General features: G+C 36.5%; 1 pseudogene; it reads right to left on the reverse strand.

Moving 5' to 3' along the window:
• Positions 1-10,888: 10,888 nt before the first annotated feature.
• Positions 10,889-17,512, reverse strand: LOC127131913 (uncharacterized; annotated as a pseudogene).
• Between the last annotated feature and the right edge of the window lie 219 nt (positions 17,513-17,731).

Genomic DNA, 17,731 nt, shown 5'->3' on the forward strand with positions numbered 1-17,731 from the left:
ATTTTCTTGTGTCTTCATTTTCAATTAGTTCATGCCTTTTTCCTGCACAATAACACACAAATCAAAGGCACCAAGCTTGTTTATCAATGTAATGCATTTCATCAAAAACAAAGGTGATTTTGACAATTTAGCAAGGAAATAGAGTGAAAGATACCCTTAATTGATGGCTCAAATAAGCACTTTTGGGTATCTAACAGTGTTCCACTTTATTTGTGGGATGCCCCCTAGAGGTTCATTCCGATTACCTGTACTGACCCACTTTCTTTGATAATGTTAGCTTGGAAGGATCTCAGGGTTTATCGTTCCTTTAATTGTTGTTACCTCGGATCTTCATCTGTGTGGTACTTTTACATTTTTCCCGCATTTTACTGCTTTCCTAGCTGGAAGACCTCGATAGGAGGGAATGTTTTGTGTTTACTTTATGCAGGTTCCTTCATCAAGGACTGCCTTTTTGCATGAGCATCCCAAACCCTAACCCTTCATTGATTTTTCTTCTCCTAAACACACGTCTACTCCTTCTACTACAGGCGAGTAAGTCTCCAAAGGTCGAGCATCCGGTAGATTGCGCAGTAACGTCGTTCGTCCAAAACCCAATCCATAACCCCGTAGTTAGCCGAACTACGGCTTGCTCTGATTCTCATTCCAGATGAAATACGTAGGCATAAGACGCGATGTCTTAGCGAGCACACATCCCCCCAACCCATAGGTCAGCCGAGCTACGAAGACTCTGATTCTCATATTCATATGAGATACGTATGCAGTGGATGCGACATCCGTGCGAGTCATTTTCATTTAACCCTTTTTTTAGTAAACAGCACAAGATAAACTCACACCCTTTAGACAAGAACTACAAAAGTGGATCCCGTAGAGTACTACGGATGCGTAGGGGTGCTAATACCTTCCCTTCGCATAACCGACTCCCGAACCCAAGATTTGGTTGCGAGACCTTGTCTTTTCCTTTCCTCTTTTCAGGTTTACTTCGAGCGTTTCCTTTCCCTCCTTTGGGATAAATAACGCACAGTGGCGACTCTTCTGTCATTTTCTTTCGCCGGTTGTTTTTTCGCACACTGTATTTTTTCAGGTTGCGACACAGCGCGCCATAACATTGATCATTCAAATGCACGCTACAGATTAAAACAAATCAAGATGATCATGTGGCTCAGAACCATCCAGCACGCAACCGGCATCCAAGGACCGGTTGTCTTCTCCGGCGAACCTCGCCGGACTGGTTCAGTCATAACCATCACCAAAATTAAAAACAAGGACATGATTTCAAAGTAAAAATGGCACTGAGTTCGAATCTAGCCTCAATTCACTCTAACTCCAAGTATATTGAGAGATACATGGAGTTGAAATTTGAGGTACATGAACTGAGTTGCTTCGATTTGGCCTCAAAGAAACTCAATCTTCTTGCCTACATTGGTAGGACTTCAGACAACCAAAGAATCAATAAAATTGAGTAAGAATTAGAGAGAATCGAAGAGATCAAAATTTCTGGAAAACACCTTCAATGGAGGTCTGGATTCAACTGATCTTGCTCTTGCTCATGCTTGATTTTACTCCAAATGCTTGCAGAAGAAGGATTGAATGCTCAAAAGGTTGTGGATTCCTGGAGATTTGAATTTCAAAACAGTGGAAACTCAAACTCAAATTCAAGTGAATTTCTCAGGTTTATCCTTTGCAATGTGAGGGTTAGAGTTGGGGGATCAAAGCTAGCGCGAGTGTGTGTGAAATGCTGAGCATATGAGGCTCTATTTAAAGCTGAATCCATTGCTTTTTGCACACTTGAATTCACTTTCCAAATTTGGTCCATTGATGATCCATTGCTTTTTTCTAAGTGTCAAGCCATATGTCTCAATATTCCACCTTGCTTAACTTTTTATATGAGCTTCAAATGAGAAAAGTGTCTTCATAAAAGTTGTAGCTCTCTCAAAGACCTTAAAAATGGTCTCCAATTTCATGTCATTTGGATTTTAAATGATAGAGTTATGCATTTTTGAAGTTTGGAAAAATCACTTGATCAATGGTATAGGTCAAAAGTGACCTATAATGTAGCCTCATATCACATACTCATAAAAGTTGAATTATCTCTCACTCTAAACATAAAAGTTGAAGTAGAAATCTTGAATTTTATTGTGCAACTTGGAAATCTTTCATCTCATAAAAATTGAGCAAGTTATGGCCTTGGGAAGTTGACTTTCAAATTAGGGTTTAGACAAAATGACCTATAATGTTTCAACATAGAAAATGATTTTCCAAGCAAAACTAGATCTAGGTATCAACATGAAAGTTGTTTGGAATGTCATTTAGAGTAAGTTTTATCTTGGAATAATTTTCATATAGTGAAAATTGTAGCAGATAGGGTCAAGGGAGACCCAGTTTTGATCAGATGAATTCATCTGGCCAACCACCATCAACCAACTTGCTAACTTCCAATTCTCTTGACTTTTTAGGCTCGTGGTAGATCATATATGCATAATATGATGAATTTTGAAGTGTCCCTTGATAGGTTTGATCAATTGGTGAGATAGCTTGTTGGAGAAGTTACTCAAGATACCTAGTCAAACTAGGGTTTTCAAGGCAAATCACCCTCAAACTCTTGAAGAAAACTTGATCAATATAACATGTAGAGAACATTGGGACTCATATATGATGCTTATAACCATTCTTGAATCAAATCTTGGTTGAGCTCTTTGTTCATGAGGGTCTCAAACCCTAGATGTGAACTTCATGAATAAATGGGATCATGCCCTTCCTACAAAGAGTTAGGCAAATGCAAAGACATATTTTTGGTATTTTGGTTAGTGAAATGATAAAATACAAGTATGATACAATCACAAAGTGCTTGGTGATCTCTCCCAAAACAAACCCAATGAAAGAGGGGTAAGGAGGATGCCAAGGTATGATCCCAATGCTAATGCTTATGATGGAATTGCATGAGGGATCTTAGGGTCAAAATTGGGGTCTTACAGGTTGGTGCCGCTGGATTGCGATGGCGGATTCGTGAGGAGGAGTGATGGTGGCTCGCGAATTGATGAAGAGTGAGCGAGTGCGAAATGTGAATTTGCAGTGGAGATTGCAACTGTGAGTTGCAGGTTTTGGAAGATGAGGGTGAAGAAGTTGGTGGTTAGGGATTGAAAAATGATTTCTGTTAGCACCTGTTAGATTTATAGGGATTAAGAGGGTGAAGTTTTTGATCAGAATTTTGTTAGAAGTTAATTTTTCTGTTATCAATTTTAATTAAGCTATTAGATTCTTTCTTTTTTCTGTTAGACCTTTTATTTCTGTTAGCTTTGCAATGTTTTTCATTGGATTTTATGAAGGTTAGTTTGTTAGTGAAGTTCTAATTTAAAAGGTTAATTTGTGTTTGTAAGAACAAATTTAGTTTCTACAATGTATCTCAAAGATTTTGATGATAACAAAGGATGAAACAAAAATGGTACCCTACAATATGTTAAAAATGATAACAAAGGATGAAACAAAAAATGATAACAAAGTTCTAATTTAAAAGGTTACTTTATCATTCACGACCTTACCATCTATACGGAGACCCAACAATATGTATACGTCCTCAAGTATGACGGTACACTCACCGATAGGAAGGTGAAATGTGTGGTTCTCGGGTCTCTGTCTCTCCAACAAAGCAAGAATGAACTTGTAGTCCACCGAGTACGAGACAATGTTAAGGAGATTTCCAAGTCCACATCCTCTAATATATGGTTCCATCAAAGGATCGTGAGGTAAATATTCATGTACACGACATCGAAAGCGCTTTGGGTCCTAATAACACATAAGTAAGAAATACAATAAGAAGTAATATATAATACAAACATAGATAACAAATGTATACGAATTAAATATGGAATAAGTAAAAAGAGAGTGATAACATACAAATGTCGACATATTCTTGAGTGTTCCTATGTGTTCATCACCCATAGTCAACAGAGATATAATTTGATATTGCAAAGCTTGAGTGTGACAGAGAAAGAGTGTGGTAAAGAAAGAGTATAAATGATTAGTGTTGGAGATGATTTAATGTTGTAGAGGTTGAGTGATGCTTCAATGAAATTCATTAGACATGAAGCTGCCAAAGCAAACACACATGTGGTCACGGTGTTTGACCGTACTAAAGGTTGGTATAGTGTTGCCGAGTCCATAGATTACAACGAGGGCATGCCGATGGGACAGTACAAAGTCGAACTAGATAGAGGTTGGTGCGACTGCGGAAAGTTACAAGCCTTTCGTACGCCCTGCTCTCATGTCATTGCGGCATGTTCAAAGGTTCGAATGGATCCATCTTACTTGCTATCTGACATTTACAAAGTCATCAGCCTATCAAATATTCATAAAATTAGTTTTTCCGTAGTAGCAAAAGAGGATTACTGGCTAGAATATCAAGGGGACATCATCTGACACAACGAAGTTATGTGAAGGAAGAAAAAGGATCGCCCAAACAACACCCGCATTCGAACCGAAATGGATACGGCGAACAAAATGGTTAGATTATATAGTTCATGTCGTCAACCAGGTCACAATCGTACTAACTGTCCTAGTGTTGGAACGAGCACAACCAGATAAGTTCACATGTACCTCTGTTGCAATATATGAAAAACTAAATTTATTTCATATTATAAGTTTGTGACGAAAATACCATTACATAAACAATAACACAAACAATTAAAACAACTACAATAGAAGAACTATCCGATTAAAACCATCAAAGTAATTTTGAACATGTAATGCATCATCCTATGAACGTCTCGGTCAGTCTTAATATCCACTCATTCCCACACTTCTCCATTTTGGTTGAACGTGGACACAAGCCATTGGATTCTTCTAATCCTTTCACCATCTCCAATTTCTCCATCTAACTAACTGTTCAACGTCCGATTAAGACGTTCAAACGAATCTATATTCCAGAGTCGAATATTTATCGGAGAGGCAACGACGAAAAATATTAAATCGTCATTTCTCTTGTGAATGTATTCAGACATGGTTAAAACACAAAAACTTGAAGTAGAGTGGGGTTGAATGAAAAAAAATATGGTCGTAGGGGAAGATTTTATGTGAAAAATATTGCATCTAAGGCGAGATATTTATACAAAGGAGAGATAAAATGCATGCGCCAAGAGACTAGGCGCCTAAACATGTCAAGACATGCAGGCGCCATAGGCATTGGCGCCTCCTCATGAGGCACAATGCAGGCGCCATAGGCATTGGCGCATCCTCATGAGACTTCCAATGCAGGCGCAAAGGCCTTAGATGCCTCCTTTTGGTACAAAACGGATGCGCCAATTCATCTGACGCATCTTTTTTTAAAATATGGTTATTTTGAAAAAAAAAATTAAAAATTTTATTATTTTAAAATTATTTTTGAAAATATTGATTATTTTAAAAAAAAATCTCATTTACCTTCCATTTTACCGGTACTAACATTTTATTATTATTTTTTTTTTAATTACTTTTTAACTTGTATATCTATTTTCGGAATAGTTACGTCCATCCTAGACTTATTTCTTAGGCATATTTCATTACTCTTTTTTCATATTAAATTATTTATATATACGAAAAAAATATTATTGTTAAACGAAAACAAATTTAATTGTTTCAAATATTAAAAAATATAAATTTATCGATCATTGTGAAAAGATTAATTAAAAAAATATTATTGTTATAAATATGAACAACTTTATTATATTTTAAAAATCGATATACATATTAATTATAGAAAATAAATTTTAATTAAACTATAATTTATCTTTTTTAAAACATGGAAATAAAATAATTATAACAATAATTTTCATGTTTCTAAAATTATTGATCAAAATATTAAATAATAATGAACAAAAATTCACTATTAATTCTAATATTTTTGTTAAATAATATCAAAATAAAAATAATATTTATATAAAAAATACATATTATTGATTTAAATAACATTGATTTATCATCTCTTTTAAAAGTAATAATAACCTATTATGGTTGAACAATTTTTTAATTTAATTTTTTTTTTAATTATATTTTGAGAAAAATGCAGGTATCATATCAATACGCGTGCAAGCTATATCCAGTTAGCTATACGTTAATCCCACAGAATAAATACAAATGACAATATTTAAAGACTAAGAGACTCTAGAGTCACTGGAAAAACAAAAAACGTGTATATTCTAGAGAGGCACGTGGTCCTATCGAAGAGTATCTTTGTCTTCTCCACTTGTTTTGAAATTAAAAGTACATACGCAACAAACATTCTTTCGTTATTACTTGTCATCATATGATAAGATTAACTGAACCTGCTCTCGGGGTCATTCAAATCTAGACGACTTATTTCTTATAAAAGCATAAACATTAATATCTCACATTTCAACTTATTTCTTAAGAGAAAAAAACGTACATATCACCTACTCAATTTAAAAAGTCGTCTTAAATTTTCTAGCTCTAAACTTCTCAAACTAGTCACAACCACACACATAATTTACAAATGCATGAAATATCGAATATTTTTCAAATAAATATTATTCACAATAACTATCCTTCTAAAAAATCTTGCACTTTAAGATGAGATTTAGATTCATGCTAAAATGGATGAAGAAAGAGGTAGAAGATGAAAGATTTTTTTGTGCAAACACTCAAAACCAAATTCAAAAGTCTTTTGAAAGTTGAGAGAACAAGTGTGTTGTGAAATTTCAAATCAATCATGGATTTTTATGTTTTCTAGATTTGTGAATGGATTTTGAGAGAAATGTTTTTTATATGTGTTGGAGATCTAGCGCAAAAAGTGAGAGAGAAAAGACGTTTGATTCGAGTCATAAGCAAATAGGATGATTCAAGTCAAGAGATGAAGTTATTTGAGTCAAGATCCAATAAGTAATAGAAAAATAATTTTTTGATTAAAGTCACAATATTTGTGATTTGAGTTAAATGATTCGAGTCATGGGAACATGTGATTTGATTCAAGCTTATAGAACCAAATCACAAAAAGTGCACTCTGTGTCTGATTCGAGTAAGGCAGTATGTGATTCGAATCAAACTTTTGTGATTCGAGTCATGGATGTTGTGGTTCAAATCATAACAACATGAGAATAATTCTTGGACACTTTGTAACTCTAATTCTAGTCATGAAAGAATGGGATTCAAATCAAACTTCCATAATCTCAATTTTTTGAAAATTTAACGACTTTTCGATATTTTAACAATGTCATGACTATTGGAATTTTGCCAAATTCCTACTCAAGAATTTCACCAAAAGCTTGATAAATTATGAACTAATCTTGATGAACAAGAATCAATCTTGATGATTTATTACTCCTCTTATTCTTCACTCTTAACTTGAGTGAATCAACCACACCTTGGTTGCAAGATTTCACTGCACAACAATAATGAAAGAAGATTAAAAAATTGAATTTGGGAAGAAAGGGAATTAGGGTTTTGGAGAAAATGAGAAGAAGATGAATATTTCTGCAGAGTTTCTCTCTACACTTCAAACTGAAGTTTAATTCAAAATATGCAATTGTGTTACAATCAATAATATGGTGCATCCCTATTTATAGAATGAGATTTCTTGCACTCCATGCAATCTCTAACAAACTAATTAACTCATCTAAAATTACAAAAATAAACCTGTCAAAATCTATGTCGAGCAACATGCTTCGACACAAGGAATTACAATTCAACACACCACCTAATTCATTGTGTCTAAGTTATCTACATTCATCACAAACCTTAATTTCTTAAACACTTCGATCTACACTCCTTTCATCATAATGTCTGTAATCTGATTCTCAGTTATGCAGTGTTCAAAGTTTAGGTTCCCATCTTCGACTTGCTCTCGAAGATAATGGAATGTCATTTTGATGTTTTTTCTTCCATGTGCTAGCAAAATCTTCACCAGATTGATAGTAGACATGTTGTCAATCTTCATGGTAATTGTGCCATGATTCTTCACAGTAATCTCTTCGACCAGGTTCACCATCCATGTTTCTTGACATGCACAAATAGAAGCATCTATTTACTTTGCTTTACATGATAACAATTCAACTACTGGTTCCTTTATTAAACTCCAAGAAACTGGTGCACCACCTACCATAAACATATAGCCAGCTGTGGATTTTCTATCTCAACATCACTACACCAACTTGAGTCAGTGTATCCAACTAACTTGGATTCTTTTTCTTCATCGGCTGTAGGAAATAAAATGCCGTAGTAGATAGTTCCTTTGAGATACCTTAATATCCTCTTCGTCGCTGCTATGTGTGATACCTTCTGCTTCTGCATGAATCTATTCACCATACCTACACTATACGCTAGATCATGCCATGTGTGACAAAGGTATCAAAGTGATCCAATGAGTCTTCTGTACTGTGTTGGATCAACATCATCTTCATTTGTGTCTTTCAACAATTGCAATATGGGCTCAGTTGGAGTCGAAGTTGGGTTGCAATCTTGCATCTCAAATCTCTTGAGTATTTCACCTGCATATCTTCTTTGGTGCATTATTAAGCCTCTACTACTCTTATATAATTCAATACCAAGGAATTACGAGAGATTTCGTAAGTCGGGAATTTCAAACTCCTCACTTAAGTCATGTTTGAAGTCTTCGATCTCCTTCTTGCAACTTACTATTATCAACAGGTCATTAACATAGAGACATAGTATAAGCAATTTGCTATTGTTTTTTCTTACATATACTCCATGCTTAGTTATGCAGTTCACAAATTCCTTCTCCCTTAAGAAACTATCTATCTTCTTATTCCAAGCTCTTGGAGCATGCTTAAGTCCACACAGGGCTTTATGCAACCTGTATACCTTGCCTTCTTCGCCTTGCTTCACAAAATCCATTGGTTGTGCAACATAAACTTCTTCATCTAAGGGGCCATTCAGGAATGCACATTTCACATCCATCTTACATATGTCCCAGTTGTTCATGTTTGTTATACCAACGACCAACTGATTATTCGATCCTAGCAACAGGTGCAAAAACTTCGTCGAAGTCGATTTATTCTTTCTGAAGAACCCCTTTCTCAAGAAGTTTTACCTTATGTCATGTTACTTTTCCTTTGGGATTCAACTTCACCTCATATACCCACTTCACATGATTTCCTTCTTGCCTTGAGGAAATTCGATAAGCGACCAAATGTTATTGACTTCTATGGACTTTAGTTCTTCATTCACCGCTTTCATCCACTTCGAATCCTTTAATGTCTCAGTTGCATTAACTATTCGACATCTGCATAGAAAGCATAGTGTACTAGCTCACCTTCATGATCAACCGCGTGATCTGATCTAATCACACATTCTTGCAACCATGTAGGCATGTGTCTGGTTCTTTGAGGTATGCTTGTGCTAGCTTGACCTCTGACTTCTTCTTGTCAAACTTCTCTTTCGACTTCACTTGCTGGTTCTTCATATAAGATTCACACTGAATCCTTCTTTACATTTTCAGTCCAATCCCATTTTAGTTGAGTCATATCATATTAGAATCATTTGACTCGACTTATCATCAAGTTTTCTTCTTAACTATTCAGGCACATGTCTATGTGCTATAGATCAAAATACTTTCAGATGACTTAAGTTAGGCTTGACACCAGACCAATATTCTTTTGGCGTGATTCTTTCCATCTTCTTCGTCGGACATCTGTTCAAGATGTATGTTGTAGTCGACACAACTTCTCCTCATAATCCTTTGGTCAAATGCTTGCCTTTTTGTAGTTCCATTTTGTCGTAGAGTGTAGGGTGACGCCACCTCATTCACAATCCATTCTTTCTCACATAATGTTTCAAAGTCTTTTGACACATATTCTCCACCACCGTCAGTCCTTAGAATCTTGAGCTTTTGACCACTTTATCTTTCGACCATAGATTTAAACATGGAAAATACCTCTATCACTTCACTTTTCTTCTCGATCAGGTAAGTCCACAGTTTTCAACTAAAATCATCTATGAATGTGACAAAGTATCTGTTACCTCCAATCGAATCCACCTAGATAGGACCAAATACATCAGAGTATATGATTTCAAGAATTTCCTTCGACTTCCTTCCTACATCCTTGTTGAAGCTGTTTTTGTGTTGCTTTGCCTACATACATTCCTCACATACTTCATTTGGAATGTCGATTTCTAGTAACCCTGAAATCACATTTCTTTTTTTCAGATATTTGATGTCTTTGATATCGAGATGACCAAGTCTATAGTGCCATATCCATTCATCTCTGCTAACTGCAGTTGTAAGGCACTAGTGCTCCATCATATAAAGTTCAATCTTGAGGGTTCTATTATGAGACATTGGAGCCTTCAAGATTACCCTTTCACATGAGTTGAGAAATTTCATCATCTCGTCTTCAATCGACACTTTGTAGTTCTTTTCGACCAACTGCCATATGCTGAGCAAATTACTTTTCATGCCTGGTATGTACAGTACATTGGAAATTAATAATATTTTTGCCATCTTTCCTCATAACCAGAACATCACCAATACCTTTAGCTGCTAGATTATTGTTATTTGTAAATTTTACCATGTTCTTCAGTGAGGGTTTTATTTTGACAAACCAATCGTTCTTACCAATTATGTGTGATGAGCATCTTGAGTCCAAGTACCATTGGTCATGAAATCCTTCTTCATCTCTTGTTCTGACCATCAACAACATCTCTTCTTTTTCATGATTTGCAAACTTTGCATCATTATCTTGATTCTTGTGTTTTCCCTATCAATCACCAGAGTAGTGACCATACTTTTGACAATTGAAATATTGAGTGTGACTTTTGTCATATTTTCTTCCAGCTCCTCATCCTTCAAAATACCACCTCTTTGGTTACTTTTGTATGGGGGTATTCTCTAGTTCGACACATTTCCTTCTTGTTGGTTTCCTCTACCAGTCAAATTGATGTAGCCTCATCTACCTTTGTTGTTGAACAACTTCCCTTTGCATTTCTTTTCTCTTTCTAATTGTGCCTGCAAAGGCATATCACCTATCAAGTTTCTTGCAGCTCTTTCAACCATTCTTCGTTCATGAGATTCAAGTGTCCCTTGAAGCTCTTCCTTTGTCAATGTTGACCTATGTTTCGTCTCGTCTATCGTTACTGTAACACCCCTTTTTATACCCCAAAATACTTAACATATAATCAGAGTGAATAAGCACGCATATACACAAAAGGGCGTCACATCGACGTTTTCAAAAACTAAAAGCTTTCAAAAACCAACATCATTCATCATCAATATACAATACACCTAGTCATTTAAAATAACACACTTCAAATATCATGAATATTCAAGAATATGCGTTCGCAGCGGAAAATAATGAATACTCATGTATTTCATAAAATGATCCATGTCCCATACCATGATCATCTCTCAATAATAACATAATACATATCCAAATAAGACATGAGTTCAATACTACTAATCTACCCCGTGTTACATGACCAGAGCATTGAATCACTACCTAGTCTCTAAACCAAAACACGGAAACTCTCCGGCTAAATCTCGAGTGAGCTACCGTCCACTTACTTCAGCAATACTACTCTGGAGTATCTGCACAATGCCATGTAAAGCAACATTCAAACAGAAGGGTGAGAATTCAAATCATTATGAAGAAGTATAATAAAGCACAATGATTAAATCAACAATTAAAGGAATTCATCACACCTTGTTTAACCATGTAAATAATACTAACCAACATTTATTTCACATATTTCAAGCATACATCGAAACTCAAGGAGTATAATATTAAAATCCAATACTATATTCCCAAATATACACATAACTACAATTATCCCATAATCACGTATTTTGCCAAGTTATGTATCCAAACATCACCAAATTCAATTACCATATCTCATACATACTTCACAATCACATCAATGCATACATTCAATTATCACATAACTCTAATGTGAATCAATGCAAGACATATGACTCTATGCATGTGGTACCGCATGTGAACCCAACGTTTCACCGCTTTCCGATTCAATATCTAGAATCCAAGCCACGCTTCTGATCCGGACAAGATCAAAGCCACTACGTCTATTTCCAATTAAGGATCAACGTCTGCTACGCCTATTTCCATTCAAGGATCAACGTCTATTACCATATGAACCCACAGTTTCACCGCTTCCACCATGAAGCCGACCATGCCATGAATGAATGTACAAATACCAACAATATATGCAATTAAGATCAACTCTACCATCTTAACATTCCACATATCACCATAATTCAACTCTATGAATTATCCACCAATGGTACATATACACATTCATAACAATATATCATTCACAAATATAGGCTAATTATCAAATACGCACACTTAGATTTCATTTCAAACTGAATACAGCCTTTAAAGTCTCAATTTGTCATTTTTCAACAGTGTTAACCGGTTAACGTATTTGGTTAATCGGTTAACACAAAACAGAATGCAATTTATGAGCAGATTTTTAACAAGTAACCGGTTAATGCTTTTGGTTAACCGGTTAACACAAAACAGAATGCAGAATTTTCTGCGTTTTTCATCGTTGGAGGACTTTCGAACCTCCGATTTCGATTCCGTAAAAAGCCAAACGCTCAGAAAATTATAACTCATACAATACTCTAAGTATATAAAGTTAATTTTCAGTTTGAACACAATTAAATCGCCACAAATCAAGAATACTCATCAAAATCTAACAATTCCAAAAAACCATGAAATGTAGGGATTTTAACGTAAACATATTTCTATCCATTGGCCCAATCATACTAACCCATAATAATAAGGATTCTCCCCTTACCTCTTCAATTTTCTGGAAACCTTAGCTTCTCTCTTGTTCTTCCCTTATTCTCCTTATTTTTCCTCTTTTATTTCTCTGTTGCCGTCAATGATCAACTGAATCCTACTTCTCACTCTCCTCACCTCTTACTATTTATATTATTATATTTGGGCTTAAGGAATGATACTTCTAATTTTAATTATTAGGCCCAATAAGACATAGTATTATAATATCTCTATTTAGTTCAAATAAATTAAACCAACAAAACATACACACTAAGGTGATTAATATAATTATTTAATTACATCTCATATAAACTAAATAATTGATTAACACACCAAATTAATTAATATAATCAATTATTATACTACCTAACAACCAATTAATTAATTAACACGCCAATAAATAAAATAAAATATAATAATAATAATATAAGAAATAAATACTAAAATTGGGTTGTTAAAACTCTCCCCCACTTAAAAGATTTTCGGCCTCGAAAATTTACTTCAAACGAACAACTCCGGATACGATTCCTTCATCTTATCCTCGAGCTCCCAAGTAATATTGCCATCGGCGGCTCCGCCCCATATCACTTTCACCAAAGCAATTTCCTTACCACGAAGCTTTTTCACTTCTCGATCTTCAATTCGCATAGGTGATGTATCAACCGTCAAATTATCCCTCACTTGAACATCATCTAATGGAACGACATGCGATGGATCCGCAATATACTTCCTCAATTGAGACACATGGAACACATCATGAAGATTATAAAGTGACGGTGGTAACGCAATCCGATATGCCACTTCACCTACCCTCTCGAAAATCTGATAAGGACCAATGAAACGCGGCGTCAACTTACGCGACTTCAAAGCCCTACCAACACCCGTTATTGGCGTAACTCGAAGAAACACATGCTCATCTTTCTCAAACTCAAGAGATTTCCTCCTCTTATCATGATAACTCTTTTGACGACTCTGATAAGCCTTCGTCTTCTCTTGAATCATCTTAATCTTATCCGTAGTCTCTTGAATCAACTTGGGTCCAACCACAACACTCTCTCCCGATTCGTACCAACACAATGGAGTTCTACACCTTCTACCATAAAGAGCCTCAAAAGGTGCCATTCCAATACTCGAATGGAAACTGTTGTTATACGTAAACTCGATCAAAGGCAAGAAACTATCCTAATTTCCTCCTTGTTCCAAAACACAAGACCTCCAAAGATCTTCAAGTGACTGAATAGTCCTCTCCGTTTGACCATCAGTTTGCGGATGATATGCCGAACTCAAACGCAACTTCGTACCCAAAACACTTTGCAAACCTTCCCAAAATCTCGAAGTGAACCTCGGATCTCTATCCGAAACAATGCTCGTCGGAATACCATGCAAACACACAATCCTCTCGATGTACAACTTAGCAAGTCTCTCCATCGAATAATCCATCCTCGTCGGAATAAAATGAGCACATTTCGTCAACCTGTCCACAACGACCCAAATCGCCTCACAATTACTCAATGTTCTCGGCAAGCCCGAAACAAAATCCATAGAGATACTATCCCACATCCACTCGGGAATAGATAACGGTTGCATCAAACCAGACGACTTTTGATGTTCAATCTTTGACTTTTGACAAGTCAAACATGAGTACACAATTTCCACTACATCCTTCCTTATACCTTGCCACCAAAACATCTTTCTCAAGTCTTGATACATTTTAGTAGCACCAGGATGAATACTCAAACCACTTCTATGCCCTTCCTCAAGAATCCTCTTTCTCAAATCCGCAACATCCGGAACACAAACTCGATCACGACACCTCATGATACCATTCTCATCAATCCGAAAGTCACCACCTTGGTCTTGATTAATCAATGTCATAACATCAACTAATTTCAAATCTGACTTCTGACCTTCTCTAATCTCGTCAATAATGCCACACGTAAGCTTCAACATACCAAGCTTAACACACGAAGGCGTCGCTTCACAAACCAAACTCAAATCTCTAAATTGCTCCAACAATTCAAACTCTCGAATCATCAACATAGACATGTGCAATGACTTCCTACTCAATGCATCGGCTACAACATTCGCCTTTCCAGGATGATAATTCAAACCAAAATCATAATCTTTAAAGAATTCCAACCATCTCCTTTGCCTCATGTTCAATTCTTTCTGATCTAACAAGTACTTCAAACTCTTGTAATCACTAAACACATCAAATCGCGATCCAAACAAATAATGTCTCCAAAGCTTCAATACAAACACAACGAAGGTCAACTCTAAATCATGCGTCGGATAATTCCTCTCATGAACTTTAAGTTGCCTTGAAGCATAAGCTACCACTTGTCCTTTTTGCATCAAAACACCTCCCAAACCCAACCAAGAAGCATCACAATACACAACGAAAGTTTCTAACGGATCTGGTAAAATTAAAATAGGAGCCGTAGTCAATCTTCTCTTAAGCTCTTGAAAATTCGCTTCACACTGCGAAGTCCAAATGAAAACTTGACCTTTCCTAGTCAACTGCGTCAATGGTAACGACAACTTAGAAAATCCTTCAATGAACTTCCTATAATAACCAGCCAAACCAAGGAAACTTCTAATCTCAGCAACAGACTTAGGAGCTTCCCATTAAGATACAACTTTAATCTTCGTAGGATCCACAAAAATACCACCACTCGAAATCACATGTCCAAGAAAACTTACTTCACTCAACCAAAATTCACATTTAGAGAGTTTAGCAAATAACTTCCTCTCTTTCAACACCAATAACACAACCTTCAAATGCTCGGCATGATCTTCTTCACTCTTAGAATAAATCAATATATCATCGATGAACACAACAACAAACTTATCCAGATAATCATGAAAAATTCTATTCATATACTCCATAAATACACCAGGTGCATTAGTCACACCAAAAGGCATCACAGAGTACTCGTAGTGACCGTACCTTGTCCGAAAAGCAGTCTTTTGAATATCCTCAGCCTTTACACGAATCTGATGATACCGAGACCTCAAATCAATTTTGCTAAACACACAAGCTCCAACCAGCTGATCCATCAGATCGTCAATCCTCGAAAATGGATACTTGTTCTTAATCGTCACTTTATTCAGTTGTCTATAATCAACACATAATCTCATAGAACCTTTTTTCTTCTTGACCAACAGAACAGGTGCGCCCCACAACGACACACTAGGACGAATAAACCTCTTCTCAAGCAAGTCTTCAAGTTGACTCTTCAACTCTTTCAACTCAGAAGCAGACATTCTATAGGGAGCCATCGATACAGGACTAGTTCCAGGAACTAAATCAATCGAAAACTCAACCTCACGTTCCGGCGGTAAATCACTTATATCTTTTGGAAATACCTCCGCAAACTCACAGACTATTGGCAATTCTTTAATCGTCTTCTTCTCATGAATATCCAAGGTTGCCAACAACATAAACAACTCGGCACCACCTTTCACCGATTCCTCAACTTGCTTAGCAGACACAAACCAATCTTCCTTAGCACCAACCTCAGGAAAAATAACCGTCTTCTCGAAACAGTTGATATACACCCGATTAAATTCTAACCAATTTATACCCAAAATCACATCAAGTTGCTATAGAGGAAGACAAACTAAATCGATTCCAAAATCCCTACCAAAGATACTCAACGGACAATTCAGACACACATAGGAAGTAGAAACAGAACCCATAGCAGGTGTATCAATAACCATACTTCTACGCATATCAGATAATATAAGATTCAGTCTCTTAGCACAATCCAAAGAAATGAAAGAATGTGTTACACCGGTATCAATAATGGCAGTCAAAGGTGTACCATTAATAAAGCACGTACCTTGGATTAGCCTATCATCGGTAGTGGCCTCCGCACCAGACAATGCAAACACCTTTCCCTTCGCTTGCTCCTTCTTTGGCTTATCACATTTGGTACTAATGTGACCTTTCTCACCACAATTGTAACAAGTCACACTCGAACCAACTCCACACTTGTTTGCTCTGTGACCACTCTTGCCACACTTGAAACACGTCACAGAATCCTTACCACAATCAACAACACGATGACCTTCAACGCCACATTTGAAACACTTAAGTGGAGTAGGAGATCCTCCCCCACTTGGCTTCTTGCCAAAACCAGACTGTCTCCTCTTGTCATCATACGGTTTCCCACGATCCTGGTTTTTCCCCTTCAAACTCTTGTAGAAAGAAGCACTTTCCCTACTATCCTCATCATAAATCCGACTCTTGTTAACCAACTCCGCAAAACGAGTAATCTGTTGGTAACTAATGGCCTTCTTGATATCATGTCTCAAGCCATTCACAAACTTCAAGCATTTAGATCTCTCAGCATTAGCAGTATTGTAATGAGGACAATACTTGATAAGCTCCTGAAATCTAGCAGCATATTCAGCAACAGTACCATTTCCTTGCTTCAATTCAAGGAACTCCACCTCTTTCTTCCCACGACAATCTTCTGGAAAATAGTTCTCCAAGAAGACATCACGGAAAAGAGCCCAAGTAACCTCAATGCTGTCTTCTTCAAACCTCTGAAGAGTGTTATTCCACCAATCTTCAGCTTCCTTCTCAAGCATATGAGTACCAAACTGCACTTTCTGAGCATCAGTACAGTTACTGACTCTGAAGATCTTCTCAATTGCCTTCAGCCAAGCTTGAGCTTTATCAGGTTCATGCTCACCCTCAAAGACAGGAGGATTATTCCTCTGGAATCTCCCCAAAGCACGGAACTCATCATCATCTCCATTTCGGTTACCAGCATTCGCTTGAGGGATCTGACCAATGGAGTCAACCAACATCCTCAGCAATGGCATCATCATTCCTGCCTGCAACCATCGTCCTGAACAGCCCGAACAACCAGACAAATAGTATCGATCGTGTCAGATACACAAATCAAATACAACAGGATGGAAAACATTAACGACTATTGACCAACTGGTCGACCAGGCTCTGATACCACTAATGT

This window comes from Lathyrus oleraceus, chromosome 3 (assembly GCF_024323335.1).
Source record: "Lathyrus oleraceus cultivar Zhongwan6 chromosome 3, CAAS_Psat_ZW6_1.0, whole genome shotgun sequence".
Taxonomy (NCBI): domain Eukaryota; kingdom Viridiplantae; phylum Streptophyta; class Magnoliopsida; order Fabales; family Fabaceae; genus Lathyrus; species Lathyrus oleraceus.